Source organism: Panthera uncia, chromosome D2 (assembly GCF_023721935.1).
Source record: "Panthera uncia isolate 11264 chromosome D2, Puncia_PCG_1.0, whole genome shotgun sequence".
NCBI lineage: Eukaryota > Metazoa > Chordata > Mammalia > Carnivora > Felidae > Panthera > Panthera uncia.
In genome coordinates, this window is record NC_064818.1 from 66,498,285 (window position 1) to 66,515,413 (window position 17,129).

Consider the following 17,129-nt stretch of genomic DNA (forward strand, 5'->3'; position numbering starts at 1 on the left):
AAAATCCTTGTAGAATAGAAAATGTTACGTAATTTTTTTTTTTTTTAAAGAAAAAGAAAACAATGATGGGGATAGGGCTTGTTAGACATCAAAATATACTATACAGCTGTGGTAATGTACCAAGACACCGAATTGGAATAGAAGTAGATAAAAAGGGATCAGTGGGACTCAAAAGAATTCAAAGGTAAATATATTCTAGAGATAGCATTTCATATAACCGAGGAAAGAACTTGGGACAATTGGCTAGCTGAGAAAAAGGAAACTTAGATCCATATCTAAAACAGTATACAAAATTAATTGTAGGAGAAAGGCCCCGGGCCTAGAGCAACTGTGGACTAACCAGTGGGGGGGCAGGGGAAGGGGTGGGACACCTGCTGGTGGGCGGGGTCAAGCCCAGTGCCAGGCGAATGGGCCGCGGGCTCTCGGGCTTTGCAGGGAATCTGGAGTCCTGACTCCCAGCCCGGGACTCCACCTGGCATTCGCGGGGCGGGGAAGGGGGGAGTGTAGGATGCTCTGAGCACACATAGCCCCAAGACTACCCCTGACACCTTCAGCCAGGCGATGCATGCCCAAGGCCACCGCCCCCCCCCCCACGCCCCGCCTACTGTGCCCAGCGCTGCCTTTAGACTCCTTCCTGCTGCTGCTGCTGCTGCTGCCGCTGCAGAGTCTGCAGTCTTGCCTTGACCCCGAACTGCTGCCGGACCCTTGGCAGGCACACGGGCTGCTGACCCACGCCCTGGGCCGCTCGGCCCTACCCGGCCGGCTCCTGAGCCTGCTGCTCCCGCCCACACTGGGTTGGTGGCTGGAGAACCACCTGGGCACGCGGCGGTTCCTGCGTGCCTCTGCCCTGCTCGCCCTCGCTGCTGGGCTAATAGCTGTGCTGCTGGCAGGCCTCCGGGTGTCCAGTGCACTGGTGGCTGCGGCTACATGCCTGTCCCTCTGGCCCTGTTACTGCCCTAGACAGCCAAGGGGGGGGGCGGTCCTGCCCCCATGGCTGCTGCCTAGATACCACTGCTCAGCGGGAGCTACCCTTCCTACAGCTCTTCTCAGTCCTCCTTGCTGGCCTGGGCTGTGCAGCCAGGGCCTCCCGGTGGCTGGCGCTCTCTGAGCAGTGGCTGCGGGCAATGCAGGAGGGCGTCTTTGGCAGGGCCCCGGCCAGGTGCTGGTCAGACTCCTTCGTACCCCAGGCGGCTTGGCCAAGCTGCTTATCACCCATCCTGCCATCCCTGGACCTCCTTACATGGTCACCCTTAGCCTCTTGTCCTGCAGTGAAGACTCATCCCAGCTCCCTCCCTGGCCTGGGGTCTGTGCAGCAGACCTGGGTGGGCTCCTCAGAGGTGGGCCTGGCCCAGCTTCCGCCCAGAGACCCTGCTGTGGGCGGCCCTGGATGAGCAGATGCCGCAGGAGGGGATCCAGGCCTCGCTCCTTGAAGAGCCCGCCCCGTGTCCTGAGAACCCCTGCTCTGGCTGCTTAAATCTTCCATCACTTCTCTGGGATGAGGTGGGCGGGCAGGGGTGGGGTCTCCTGGCTCGGGGTCTGGAGGTAGCCTTGACCAGTCCCTCCCCGTGCCCCACATCCTACAGGCTGGAGCACATGGGCTTCCTCACAGAGCAGGCAGTGGTCACACTAGCAGCCACAGGCCATGTGGAAGGTGCCCTGTCACTGCTGGTGGGGGGAAAGGCGGGCACTGAGGTGCTGGTGACTCAGGGCAGGGGCAGCTTGCCCACCCTGAGGGCTCCGGTCCCCCCAGCACACGCAGGCCTTCAGGTGACAAGAAGCTTGGCCTATGGGTAGGTAGTCCAAGCCCAGCCCTCTCTGCTGAGAGTCACAGTAGGGTGCAGGAGAAGCCCCCTTCGGCACCTCCCCCTTGGCAGTGTTTAGAATAAAAACCAGTTTACTGTTCAAGCCAGACCTTCTTGGGGGCCAAAAAAATTAATTCTAGATAAGTGAGAAATAAAAATGTAAAAAGCATCAATGTAAAAGAAGAACATACAGGAAAGAATTGACACTAGATATTGGGGCAGAGATTTTTAAATTAGATACAGTTTGAATAACTGGACGGTACAGAAATTATCTAGCAAAACACATAAACTAAGTTAAAATATAATACATGTATGTTGCAGATATTTTCTTTCAGTCTAGCAGGTAAATATAAAAAAGTTAAAATATAAAAAGTTTCTATTGATAAATAAAAAGATAAAGAGGCAAAGAATATGAGCAGGTAGTTCACAGGAAAAGAAATTCAAATAGCTGGAAATATATGAAAAGATATGAAACTTCATTTATAAGCAGAGACATACAAATTAAACAAGGATGAAATATCAGTTTTGCTCCCATAAATTTGGAAGACAAAGGGGAACAAGTAGCAGAAGAATAAGGAGCAGAAGACAATGGAGACTTCTACACATTATTGTTGGTGCTAAAATTGATCGATACAGCCTCTTCTGGAGAAGAATTTCACATTGTTTATCAAGATTTAATTGGCAATTAGATTTAAAATAGTATTTGCCTAGAAAAATATTCCCATGTGTACACAATGCATTATAAACATCATAGTGTTGTTTATTACATGACTAACTAAATGTCCATCAAGTACAGTTAAATAAAGTGTTTTATCTAGTCCATGGAATATTATGCAGCAATGAAAAAGAACGAGGTACATTTATATGTACTGCCATAGATCTCTAAGATATACTGCCATCTGAAAAAAATGATTTTATAAAATAATGCACAATATAATTCCTTTTATGTAAAAACAAGTGAACAAAAATATATAATTCTAAATATAAACATATATACATGTAATGTATAGAATAATATCTGGACATATGTACACCAAACTGTATAAAATTATATCTCGAGAAGCCTGTGAGATTGGTGTGGCAAAGGGGCTCTATTTGTAGAATTATTGATCTGATTGACTATTTACAAAAATGTATGAATTGATTAATTGTATGATTAACAATAATAAATAGGTAAAAACTAAAGCAAAAATCCAAGCATACAAGCACACAAGATTATATCTCATGCCTACAAAAAGCTTGATCTAGGTTTTTTTCTTACATTGTGTAATTGCACAATCCTCCTTCCCAGCAAACTTCTTATTCTCCTTTTTAGGATTTATCCTTGGAAATGTCAATGCCAGAGACTAATCCATTAGCTAATTAGGCACATTTCTGAGTATACAACTACCTTAAGGGATAAAAGATGCTGCATCTCAAGTCCAGACCTTGGCTAATATGCAGATCATTAACTCAAGCCTGATTAATTAAATTTTGTGAAGATATATAGAAGAGCCCTTCTTATTGTTTTTAAATAAAGTGCTAAAAATTTCAGCTCTTCAGTGATCTGAATTTATTGGCCCATATTAGCTTTTCACCAAAGTTTTACATTATCTTGAGTTCTCTATATAGCATTGCTTATATCACTGGCTAGAATCTAGCCTTTAGCCATAACCAATGGAAAAGAATTGGACTTTTAATTATATAATCAAACAAATAAGCCATAATGGATACCCTGAAAAAATTATTTTTTCTCAACATTTTCTCTGGAACACAGAAAAGTGATGAAAAAATCATTCATGGTGAAACTGAGCTGAAGTAAAAGGTATTTTTGTGCGGATGTCTATTCTAAAACATCTTGGTGGGTCACCTCCTAATTCCCACTCCTTATTCAACAAGTATTTCTTAACCCTTTATGTGTCAGACACCATACTAAGCCTTGGGGATATAAGCCTTATGTAAGACCCTCTTGCCATGGTGAGTTTACAATCTTGAGAGGATGAGACCGTGAAAACACGAAAATGTTGTGTGAAATGTGCTGTGATGTCCTGGAAATACAGCATCCTAGAAGGGGCTTCGGAGGGAGGGGGATGGGTAGCAAATCTGTGCTCTAGGGGATCAGGAACGGCTTCTTTGAGGAAGAGAGATTCAAGACATGCAACCAGATGCTTGAAAGATGAGTAAGACTTTGCAAACCAAGGGATGAGGGGTACAGGAATTACGGCAGGCATGCCCTGTGCCAGGCACTGTGATGGGCACCTGGCGGCCCCACCCTCACAAAGGCTTGCCTCCCATCTCCCCTTTCCCTCCCAGGCTAGAATTCTTCCGCATGTCCTCTCCCCATTGCCTCTGGCCACCATCACTGACTCCTGAGGCCGCTCCACGTACACCCCGTCACCCATCCAGTAGACGGACAGGCCCTGGACTCTCTTCTCCGTCTCCGGCTTCTTCTGTTAGCGACTGGCCCTCCTCCCTCACCCTACCACCTTCCAAATGACTGCAAAATAACTGACAACACTCCAGGTTTAGGTAATTCCCTTTTCAGCCTCAGATTCTTGTGCACCAAACCTGCTCTTGTAAAAGCAAGGGTGTTTATCTTCCTGAGACTGTTCTGAGATGCTAAATCATCTTAATAGCCTCACTTACTGTCCTTGCTTTCATAACCACGCAGTCAGGAAAACCCTCCCCCAACAACTTTTTTTCTCCTGCGGTCTAGGAGACACTTTTTAATTTGCAATTGAATTTGTCATAATTTGCCCTTCTTAAGGGCTACACTTCACTAGGGAAAGTTCCCTAGTTTATTCCAACAACCGCTTATAGTGAATAGTGTCTATTATACTAAGGAGTTTTCCAGAATCCTTACTTTTATGATAAGCAGAACTCCCAACCACCCTTCCAGCACTCACCCCCTGCCAGTTAAAATAAATACATATGCATAAAATATGCTGAAGGAATAAATAAATACGTGTGCTGGAATTTGGGCATCTGCTTGATAATTATTCAGCAACGTGACTCAGCGGTTTGGAAGGAGGTTGGGGGAGGGGAGAAAATGTGCCCTTGTCTGAGGCAGAGAAGGAAGAGAAGAGCTGAGGAAACTTTTATCTCTCCTTCCTCAGAACACTGGGAGTTCTTCTGGCAATTATTTTGGCAATTTTCTTCCTACGTGTTAACTAAAGTTTAAGCTCTCCCACACCGGTGGCTGTACTGCATATTTAATTGTCCCCAAATATCATCAAACATAAAGCCTGACAGTTAGTGGACAATTTTTGTTCATGATGATAAGAAAAGCGGAGAGAAAAATCTTAAGTAAAAGAGGTAAAAGTATACGTGGGAGGAAAAAGGCAAGTGCTGATATGACAACTTAGGTCTTTCAAAATGTATCAGAATATTTTCTTTTAAAATAAATAGCTAATACTCAAAAGTATTGCTGGATCGTATGGTAGTCCTTTTTTTCATTTTTAAAGGGATCCTTGTGCTGGTTTCCACAGCGGCTACACCAAGTTACCAATTGTGAACAATGGTGTAGAGAAGTTCCCTCTTCTCCACCTAACACTTGTCCTTTGTTTTTTCTGATAACAGTAGTGAGGGTCAAGACCCGCTGCCCCCAAATCGGTACTGATAAGGGAGCGTGGGACAACTGAGGGCAAACAGACTGGCGCGCGCGCGCGCGCACACACACACACACACACACACACCCCAGGTGGAATATGTGTGATGCTCCTCGGACACTCCTGGCTATGCAAGAAAAAAGGAAAGGGGTTTTAAGTGCTTGCCGTGGTGCCGTGGGGAACTAAGGCAAATTAGATTCCCTTACTGCCTACAGCCCACTAAGTCCTTGAAACAGGCAGACTGACCTCTCTGTAGAAGCCCAGCTGCCTGATGATGACACTTTGCTAGGGACAAAAGAGAATCTTAGCTTAACAATAGCCTGACCTCTCAAGGATCCTGTAAGTCTACTTCCTTTATCTCAACTGCCCCAAGAAATATGCTGGCAATCTTACTCCAAGTTTATGGCCCCCTGATATACATCTGAAGGGTCTCAAGACTGAGGTTTGATTAAATGGTAATAAATGGCATTTCCCTAGCAACAGCTAGCCCCTCAAGGTCCTGGAAACCTTGCTTCCAAAATACCTTAGAGACTTACGCTGTCCCTGACCCTCTCCCAACCTGAGGCTATATAATGAGTTACCCATCACAACCCCAGTGCAGCTCTTTCTGCCCATGTGTCCTGTCTCTGTGCTTCAATAAAGTCACCTTTTTGCACCAAAGACGTCTTCAAGAATTCTTTCTTGGTCGTCAGCTCCAGACCACCCCACCAGCACCCCAAAACTTCATCAGGTACCTTGGCATACTGAATATTTCAAACTGAAAGAATTTGAGAAATGGTATATGTAAGACCAAATTTCTGACCTTCCCCTGAAGCAGGTCACAAAAGCCTCTGGTGAGAGGTCACCCTCCCTAACCCTAGAGAAAGGAAGCATTTCACAAAGACAAAAGGACACAGGGAGGAATCTGAATGAACAGGCCTTGCTAAATTTCCTTCAGTTTACTATACTTAGCTTGGCTTTGTCCTCTCATATTTTTCTACAACTCTTCATCAAACCTAGCATAGAAACTCAGGTTTAACCATTTCTTTGGGTCTTCATTTCCTTATGAAGCTTTCTGTTTCATGTAAAATGCATATGAAACAAATTTGTACACTTTTCTCTTGTTAATGTGTCTTTTGTCATGGGAGTCCCAGCTGAAAATTTAAAAGGATAAAGTAAAATGTGATTTTTTCCTTCTACAATAGCCATCCTGACAAATAGGAGGTGATCTTTCATTGTGGTTTTGATTAGTATTTCCCTAATAATTAGTGATGTTGAGCACCTTTTCAAATATCTCTTGGCCATTTGTATGTCTTCTTTGGACAAATGTCTATTTTAGTCCTTTGCCCATTTTTAAATTGGAAAATTTACATATTTTTCTGTTATTTAGTTATAAGAGTTCCTTATATGTTTTGAAAATCAACTCCTTATCAGATATATGGTTTGCAGACATTTTCTCCCTTTCTGTTGGTTGTTTTTTTAAATCTGTTGATTGTTTCCTTTGCTGGGCAGAAGGTTTCTAGTTTGATGAAGTCTCACTTGTCTATTTTTGTTTTTGTCACCTGTGCTTTTGGTGTCATATCTGTGAAATAATTGTCAAGACCAATGTCATAAAGCTTTCCCCCTATTTTCTTCCAGGATTTTTTATAGTTTAGGATCTTATATTTAATTCTTCAACCCATTTTGACTGGATTTTTGTGTAAGGTGTAAGATGGGGGTCTGATTTCATCCTTTTGCATGCGGTGATCTTCTGGGTATATATCCAAAAGAATAAAAATCAGGATTTTAAAGAGATATCTGCACTCCAAGTTTCATTGTGGCATTATTCACAATAGCCAAGATATGGAAACCATCCAAATGTTTATTGGCAGATGAACAAAGAAAATGTGGTATATAGATATAATAACATAGTATTTAGCCTTAAATATGAAGGAAATCCTATCATTTGTGACCACACGGATAGACCTGGAAGAGATTATGCTAAGTTAAGTTAGTCACAAAAAGACAAATGCTACAAGATTCCACTTATAAGAGTGAAAATATATAAAATAGTCAAACTCCTTAGCAGCAGAAAATAGAATGGTGGTTACCTGGGAATGCAGGGAGTTGTTATTCAATGAGGGCAAAGTGATACAAGATGAGTTAAGTTCTATAGATCTGTTGTACAACATTGTGCCTGTAGTTAGCAATATGGTATTGATGAAGTTTTGGGGTGATGGTGGGGTTTGGAGCTGATGGCCAAAAAAAGATTTTTGAAGAGGTCTTTGGTGCAAAAAGGTGGTTTTATTGAAGCACAGGGACAGGACACGTGGTCAGAAAGAGCTGCACTGGGGTTGTGATGGGTAACTCATTATATAGCCTCAGGTTAGGAGGGGGTGAGGGACAGGGTAAGTCTCTAAGGAATTTTGGAAGCAAGGTTTCCAGAATCTGGAGGGGCTAGCTGTTGTTAGAAAAATGTCACTTATTATTGCTTAGTAAAACCTCACTTATGAGACCCTTCAGATGTATATGGGGGGCCATAAGCTTGGAGTATGATTGCCAGCATATATCTTGAGGGAGTTGAGGTTAAGGAAGTTTCCAAAGGAATTTTTATATGTTAAAGTAGACTTATAGGATCCTGGGGAGCCAGGATAATGTTAAGCCAAGATTCCCTTTTGCCCTTAGCAATGGGTCATCATTGAAGGAGCTGAGGTCCCAGAGGAAGGTCACTGCCTGTTTCAAGGACTTGTCAATGGGCTGTGGGCAGTAAGGGTATTTAATTTTTCATTTGCTGTGGTTTCTCACACCACCATGGCAAGCACTTATACCCCCTTACAGCTCGATGAGGGTGATATTAGGGCTCCGGGAAACAGAGTCTACAGGTTTCTGGAGATTAGGCAATGGATAAGATTGCCTTTTTCTTGCAGTTTACTAAGTTATCTGTAAACTGAAGGAGACTCCCGTCCTACATGACTGCGATCTCTATCAGTCAACTATTTGCTTTCTTTCCTTTCCCTTGTTCTTGGGCAGCCAGGAGTGTGAGAGGAATATCACACATATCCCACCTGCAGGGGTGGGGGTCCTAGCTTATACTTTGCCCTCAGCTTGCGTTATGCTCCCTCATTGAAAATTTTAAGAGAGTAGATCTAGCGGTTCTTAACACACACACACAAAAAGCAAAGGTACATAAGGAAACTTTCAGAGGTGATGGATATGTTTACTACCTTGACTATGGTGATGGTATCATGGGTGTACGTGTTTGTCCAAACTCATCAAATTGTATACCTTAGATATGTGCAGTTTTTTTTCTATCAATTACATCTCAATGCAACTATGAAAAGTTAGTTAATATTTTTCATCTGTAATTTAATAGGGGGAAAAAGTAAGGAACTATTAACCTAAACCTCGACGTAGGCAAAAGCACTGTAAGATGGGACTCTAAGCGGGGAACATAAATTTCTTGCAAAAGAAAATTATACCTTTGAGGGGGTGACATTGAAGTCACATTAAATGGTTTATGTCCTTTGATCTAGGAATTCCATTTCTATGGTTTATCCTAAGGAAATATTTGGTTAGTATTAGTATGTGGTTAGTGTTAATATAAATAATGCTGAGATAGTCAGTATGATGCGGACCTATTTACTGGTCCTAAAATATTTATTTCAGTGTTATTTATAATAGGCAATATTAGAAAAGAGCCAAATGTTCAACTCAATGGGAATGTTTGGATAAACCAGAGGACATCTACTTGATTAGAAATTGTGGAGCAGAGTAGGGTTCACAGACCCCTGGTGGATGAATTCCACAGCTGCACCTTCTAGTTTACAACTTGTAGGGAGGTTGCTCTCTTGCTTATGTTTTTTTTATCTGGAAAATGGTTATAAAATCTCTTTCTTAATAAGGTCATTGTGGTATCTAGCTAAGACTAGATCATCATGCTTGGAATATGGCGGACACTTCATAAATGAGAGCTACCATTATAGAGCCATTAAATATTCATAAAGTCTGCATAAAAGCAAGGAAGAAGTGTTTATGCTATCTTAAAAGTCAAAGACTGTAGGCTTTCACATTAAAAAAATAACGATGGTAAATATAAAAGATAAGGCTGAAGGATATAAAAAAAATATTAAGTGAAAATATATGATTAATAGAACTATAGTAAACTCTTTGTGTTTGTCTTCTGCATTTTCTAAAATTTCTTTAAGTATACACAATTTTTTAAAGAAAAGCCTCTTCGTTTATTGAAAATAATCCATCCCTACTTGTTCTCATCCTTTTGGTGGGTGACCTTTCTGGGAATCCACTAAATTAGTGCTACTGGTAGAAGTAAAGCATGAAGTGTAGGGATCTGTTCTGGGTGGTAATAAAAAGAGCACTGAGACTTGAGAGATTTAGGTCTCTTCCTGCTCCGTGACCTTGGAAAAGTCACTCAACTTCTCTGACCTGTTATTTCTTCCAGGAAATGGGAATAACAATACTTGTCTGATACACATCTCCTAAACTAACAAGAATACTGTGCACATAAAGACTTCGAAAAATGTTAAGTGCTTTACAAATGTACATGACTTTGTGTTTCAGGTGTTTATCTTTTCAAAGATTGAACTCTGTTCTTTATCCCTTTTTTTTTTTTTTTTTTTGCTGATGAAGTCAACTGAGTCGGAAACCAAGTTTCATCATGTACCACGCCCACTTTCATTCTTATTCTTTTCTTATCTCTATCTCTTACAAAGAAAATCAATACACAGATCTTAGTATTTGTTTTCTATTTTTTTTTCTTCTAAGTGAATTTCAACCAGAAACATCTGCTGTCATATTAGGAGTAGAGACTAAGCTTGATGTGACTTTCTCAATTTAGATATTTAGGATGATCAACTTTTGCTTTTTGAATCATTTGCTGTTAACTGATCTTACAAAACCAAACAAGGGGCAGGAAAGAAGAATGTAAAATACCATGGCCAAAGGAAGTCATTACCCATTAAGTCACAAGTGTCCAGGTAGAAAATTGCATTTATGTCATGAGTAAAGCAGTAAATAACACACTTGATGACTGGACAATCATTTCTAGATGTTAGTCTATACTTCCATGCCAAAAGCTACCAAATAAGTAATCCTGAAGTGCTCGTTATCTCTAAAACCAGACACATAGCTTTGTTCATCAAGAAAACATTTGTCTTTGTTTTTTTAAAAGAAATTCTAATTGCCACCTCAAAGACACCATATTTGGGGGGGACTTAGAGTATTACATTTTCATTTTCCTTTGCCTGGTACATCTGCCTCTCCTTAATCTCTGTGTCTACATTAATCTTCACTCTTTGCCCAAAAAAATTCTCTGATGTCAGTTTCTCCTAACTGACGTCATATCTGAATATCTTTCTTCTTGAATCCTCAAACAGAACAGATAGTCTGACCTTTTCTGTATTTAATTAACAAGGGTAACTTTTAAAACAGGAAAAATTCACCATATTCAAAAAGTAGTTCCTTATTGCATCTGTGTGAATAAAATACATATATGTCTATATTGTGCGTATATCTATATAAGTGACATTTATATTTCTTCAAACCATCACTTAGAAAAAAGTAGTTATTTCATATTTAAGTCCTTATGAAGTCTCTTATGTTAAGATCTGTCCTTCTCCCAATTATTTGATTTTGAATAGCAAAGAATTGCTTGGGGAACATAATGGATTTTGACTTTGGCTGCACATTTGGATTGCCTGGAGAACTTTTAAAAATTTCCACATGCAAGCTGCATCCCAGACCATTACATCAGAACCTCTGGAAGTAGATCCAGGCATCTGTGTTTTTCAAATGTTCTCCAGGTGATTCCAATGTACAGCTAGGTCTGAGGATCACTGATAACTGAAAATAACCTTAGTACTAGGGTTTGATGTTTATAAAATTTATCTGCGGAAGCAGGGATTCAACACAGACTTAATGAGTATTCTTCAGAGGAAAGTCTTCACCATTGCAAATAATGTCTATTATAAAAATATATTTCTAACATCATTAAAAAAAGATCCATCGTCATAAGTTGTGGGATTCCCAAATATACATCTATAGGATAAATGAAAAGCATGCTCTTCTGTTAGTGGGTTCTAGTAGCATAGGACAAAATTTCCAGTGACAGAATTATGCACAGAATCAAACAGTGCTATAGTTGAAACAACTTAGTCAGCAGTGAATATGATATGCAAGAAAACTTTACTAGATGATTCAAAAAGGGACTCTAGTGATGATTAAGACATTGACGTCAAAGTTGCATGTGAAAAGTTTGAATCAAATTATTCCATGAAATTTGAGAGTAGAAAAAGTCATATTTCTGGATCACTATATTAGGTAACATGAATTTAAATACCTATTGTAAGTAAAGTAAGAAATGAAATATTGATTATTCCAACCACATCTCTAAGCACGAATAGATTAAAATTCACCAAAAAAAATTATCAGTGGGAAAATGGAAGGACTGCTTTATATTTGGGGTCTACTTATTTTGTTGTACTTATGCTATTTTTTTTTCACTTGCTGACATTAATCTTAGAGGACAGAGACTCTCTCTTATCGATTTGTTCTTAAATATACCCAAATATACGCATAGGTTTTGTGGGCATACTCATACAAAGGCATACTCAATTTGGGTAGCCCTTTTTGCAGAGAAAAATGCAGAGTGACCATGGGACATTGCTAGGACTCCTCCCAAGGCCATGCAGGTGATGGACCCTGAGACTTAAGCCTCAAGAGCTTCATGGGAAATTCATGTCTGTATCCACCCTAGTGCTTAGCACCAGTGGCTGGCTTAACCAGGCATTGCACAGATATTTCTTTCTTTTTCTTTTTTAATTTTTTAACGTTTATTTTTGAGAGAGAGAGAGAGAGGGAGGGAGACACAGAATCTGAAGCAGGGTCCAGGCTCTGAGCTGTCAGCACAAAGCCCAACAAGGGGCTCAAACTCATGAACCCTGAGATCATGACATGAGCTGAAGTCGGACCTTTAACAAACCAAGCCACCCAGGAGCCCCTGCACAGATACTTTCTTAAGTTGCATTGCTTTTCTTAGTCAAATCATCCAAAGATGATTTAGAGCATCCCTTGTTGGTCTCTATTTTCTAAGAAAGCAGAGGCAATTTCTTATTCTGGAGTAGAGTGGTCAGTTAGCACAATGCTGGCAGAACATTAAATGGCAAAGACGGATGTAATTTCACTAGTGAAAACTGAGCAAGAACAAATGAAGAGTCCACATCTGAGGGAAGGATGTGGCAAATCATGTTTGGGCATTGGAGCTCTTGGAATGGAGGTGAGGAGGCATGAAGCATCTGGCAATATTAAAAGAATGTGATCCAGTAAAGGGATTTGCTGTCTGGAGATTCCTATCTCTTGTAGAGTCAAAGGACTCATTAGAAACAGTTTTAGGACTGATAGTTTAAACTACTGAATTCTGTGTGTACTCTTTTCAGGCAAGGTTATCATCTCATTCATCTCGGTGTCCCTAGCACGTGTCTCATGCTGCTTGGCCAGCACTAAAATGTTTATTGAGTCTGCAGCAGACACATGAATGTAGTCACGGAAGATGGTATCATCATGAATAATCAGGTTCTGCATTTTAACATGACACGTAATATTAATAGCTGGGCGTTCCTTATTCTCTCTTCAATCTGGAAACCCACTGAGGGTGTGGTAGGAGGGGAAATAGCCCCTGAGAATGGGCTGCCCAGATTGGAGTCTAGTCAGGCCCCAAACTCAGGAATACTGGGTCTGGCTACATTTTCTGGGCAGAAGAATTTGCTGAAACTTCACAAAAGTTCTTTCATTTCACTATTGGCCACTTGGGGCCTTTTGGTCTTTGGGTAGAACTTTAAATTTCTAACTCAATAAACTGGAGGTGTGAAAAAAAGAAAACCTACCCGTCTTCCATACACATTAGAAGGTCACCTAAAGTTAACACCTGAAACCACTTAAAGGTGACTAAGATTCTCATTGAAGATGAAGGCAACTGAGGTGATGAGCTGGTGAGGACTCATGCAGCCCCCGGAGAAGGAAGAGGGGCAGATAAGAAGCAGCAGCACTAGAAGAAAGAAAGATCAAAACATACTAGCTACATGATGAGCAGCAGGAAACACTAATTATATACAGATCCGAGGAGCCCTCTTGACATTTCACAGCAGTCCTGAAGCCAATAGATAACATCCTCTTGGGAATAATCCTTTTGAGAACATCAGCATGAAAAGAACACAAATATTCTCCATGCTGGGGAAAGAGAGGGGTTTTAGGGAGAAATGGGATATATAACTTAAATCCCAGTATGAACTCTGGTCCATGCACATAAAGCATAGCAGCTCAAAGGGAGGGGACTGAGAGGTGGACTCTATTTCTGTCCCATGTGATAGGAAGGCTTAGGATGATATCTATCTACCTCACTTTTGAGCAAGGATGGTTTTATGGGGAGGACACTTCTATGGTCTTCTTCTTGGAGCTGAAGCAAAAATAAAGTCAAACACTAGAGATTTCACATATATACAACTCATCAGGCAGAGAACCCTTGATAAATTCTATAGTCTTGCTCTCGTAAAACTGTAACGACAGTGACAGCTGCTTCAAAATCCTTAGTGACATTTCCTGGAACACAGACTGCACTCTGAGTTGAAATTTCATTTGACACATTTTAGGCCTGGTGGTTTTAAATGAGGGAGAAAAAAAAACATGTTGTTAAATATTACTGCAAAATTTCACTTTGCTTAATGGCCAATAAAATAACACAGTGTGTTCAGGTGGCTCAAACTTCCGGTTTGACCATCTGGCCTGATGAATATACCCAACATCTTTCATCTTTTGTTGGCTTTCTCTCTACTGTCTACTGGTGAGTATCTGGCTGTCAGCATAATTAGCTCCTGCCTGAAATCTGCTTAAAGGAAATGTCCTGATACATATCCAATAATACCCTGGGAGTAAAACAAAAACAAAAACAAGAAACATCATAATAGAAGGGACTTCAGGCAGTCAAGAGTGTTGGCCTTATAACTTGAAAAACCACTTCAGAAATATTAGTATTTCTTATTCAAACAAAATGCTCAAAAGAGACAGCCACTCATTTCTTCTACAACATTGTGGATTTAGCGCTAAGGAAAGAACACTGACGTCTTGAGTAAGAGGGCCCTGAATTATCAAAGAAGGAAAATGCTATTGAAAAGCTAGAAGAAGCTACAAAAATAGTAAATCTGGCCGCTTAGACTGATGGAATAGAATTTCCAGAGAAGATTGACAATTGAAAAAACATGAGTCACCATATGGAACACTTATAGACTGTCTTGCCTCAGAAGATGGGGTACACATATAGAAACAGTCATTTTGAGGTTTCAAGCCAAAAATGTTTCTCAATTTTCCTTTTTTCTTCTCATAAGAACATTTTGATCATCTCTTCTTATGGTTTTTTAGAGTTTATATGCAAACAATTTGAAGAAGTAGATAGCAAATGCATAACAATTTTTATTTGGAACTCCTCTAGACATAGTTTTCCTTAAAACACACACACACACACACACACACACGGACAGAAAACTCAATGACATATATAATGCAACTCTTTTCAGGATAGGAAATAGGCATGGAAGAATGCAATTCCTGAGATAAAGGAAAACTTACAAAATGAGCCCCAAGATCACCCAGCTGTCTCCTGGGTACAATTTTCTGACCTCAACACAATGAACAGAGTGCAGCTGGCTCACTAAGGGGGAAAAAAAGCTTAGAATTTAAGGCAGCTAAAAAAGCTATATTTTGCAAGGAAAGAGGAGCTGCATCCTGCAGGGGTGGTGGTGGTGAAAGTTGGCATGGAGGTTCCTTGTGCATCCTTGGTTGAGGTCTAGGCTGCCCATGTGCAGGGCAACATTACATGGAGGCATAAGAGAAAGTGGCTGTTAATGGCATTGGGAAGGAAACAAAGATTCTAGACCTCAACAGTGCTAGAAAACATTGGAGGTCCAGCCCAGGTAGAATGGATAAACTTCATCAACACTCCAACATCTGGTTAAGACACCAGGAAGACTTTACCTTAAAATTAACGGTCATACTTTAGAATAAGGCTCCTCCCAGATCTGCCTCAACAGAATTTAAAATAAAAGACTGAGGGGCGCCTGGGTGGCTCAGTTGGTTGAGCATCCGACGACTTCAGCTCAGGTCATGATCTCACAGCTCGTGAGTTTGAGCCCCGCTTCAGACTCTGTGCTGACAGCTCCGAGCCTGGAGCCTGCTTTGGATTCTGTGTCTCCCTCTCTCTCTGCCCTTCCTCCGCTCATGCTCTGTCTCTCTCTGTCTCAAAAATAAGTAAACAGTAAAAAAATAAAAAATAAAATAAAAGACTAAAACAAAATTAGCAGCACATTAGGAACTTTTGGAATAATATCGAGACCTTATCAAACATGTAAGTAGAGTCTGAGAAGGATGAGAGCAAGAAAGCAGTACAAAAACTTTGAAAATTAGTAGCCAAATATTTTCCATATTTGTTGAGAAACACTGATTTACAGATCCAAGATGTTCGGTGAATCCACAGCAGAAGAAAACACAAAGAAAGCTACACTTAGACATATTAAACCTAAACAGAAGAAATTTAAAAAAATAAAGAAATAAAACATCTTGAAAGCAGAGAAAGCATTATGGATACAGGGAAGCTATGAGGATGATGGTGGACTTCATCGGAAACAATGAAAGCAGGAAGATAATGGAATTGCATATTTTTAAATGCTGATAAAGAAAAATCTGATATCTCATATTCTATATACACAGAACATACCCTTCATTAACAAAGGTGAAATATAGATATATGACAAAAATAACACAAAGAATGTGGGAGTGTGTAAATATATATTATTATTTTGAAGTACCAAATGGGAATTGAGGAGAAGAAAATGAGAATAAGCAGGTGTGAATTGTGAAGATATTGTGAATTACAATATCAATTTGTAAATAAATATCGATACATTAATTTTGCATACTTTTAACCCCAAAGTAATGAGTACAAATAGTAAGTTATAGCTAAAGATACAGAAAGGTTACTAAATGGCTCACTAAAAATAGTTGATTCTTTGCGGGGCGGGGGGGGGGGGGTATGGGAAAGGAGAAAAGAAGAAAAACAAACACATTGGACAAATAGAATAGAAAACAAATAGCATGATAGTAGACTTTAATAGAGCTATATCAATAATTACATTAAATGTAAGTAAACTAAAGATTCAAATTAAAATGCAGATACTGGCAGGTTAGATCAAAAAGCAGGCCCCAATTATATGTCCTACACTAGAAACATATTTGAAATATAAATCCACAGATGATTTGAAAGATAAGAAATGGAAAAAAGATATATCTGGCTAAAGGTAAGCATAAGAAAGTAGTTATGGCTATATTACTATTTGAGGAAGCAGTTGTCAAGATAATAAGTTTTACAAAAGAATGCATAAAGATGGACATTTCATAATGATTAAAGTTACAATTCACCAAGAAGACAAAATATTTTTAAAAAATTAATTTACCCAATAAGAGAGCAACAAAAGTCATGAAATCAGAAATCAAAAAAAGAATAACAAATCTGCCATCACAGCTTAAGATTTTAACATAATCTCTTAGGAGTGTTACTATAGTTGATATAATAAGTAGGTGAAAAAAATTGGTAAGGGTATAAAAAAATTTTAAAAATGCTGTGAAACTTGACCCAGTTGAGAAATTTGTAGAACATAATACCCAAAAATCACAGAAAATATGTTCTTTACAAATGTACATGGAGTATTAATAAAAACCATAT

The 17,129-nt window shown here is 40.0% G+C and overlaps 1 pseudogene; it reads left to right on the forward strand.

Moving 5' to 3' along the window:
* Nucleotides 1-556: 556 nt before the first annotated feature.
* The window catches only part of LOC125933160 (rhomboid domain-containing protein 3-like), a 57,448-nt pseudogene continuing 40,875 nt past the window's right edge, over nt 557-17,129 (forward strand).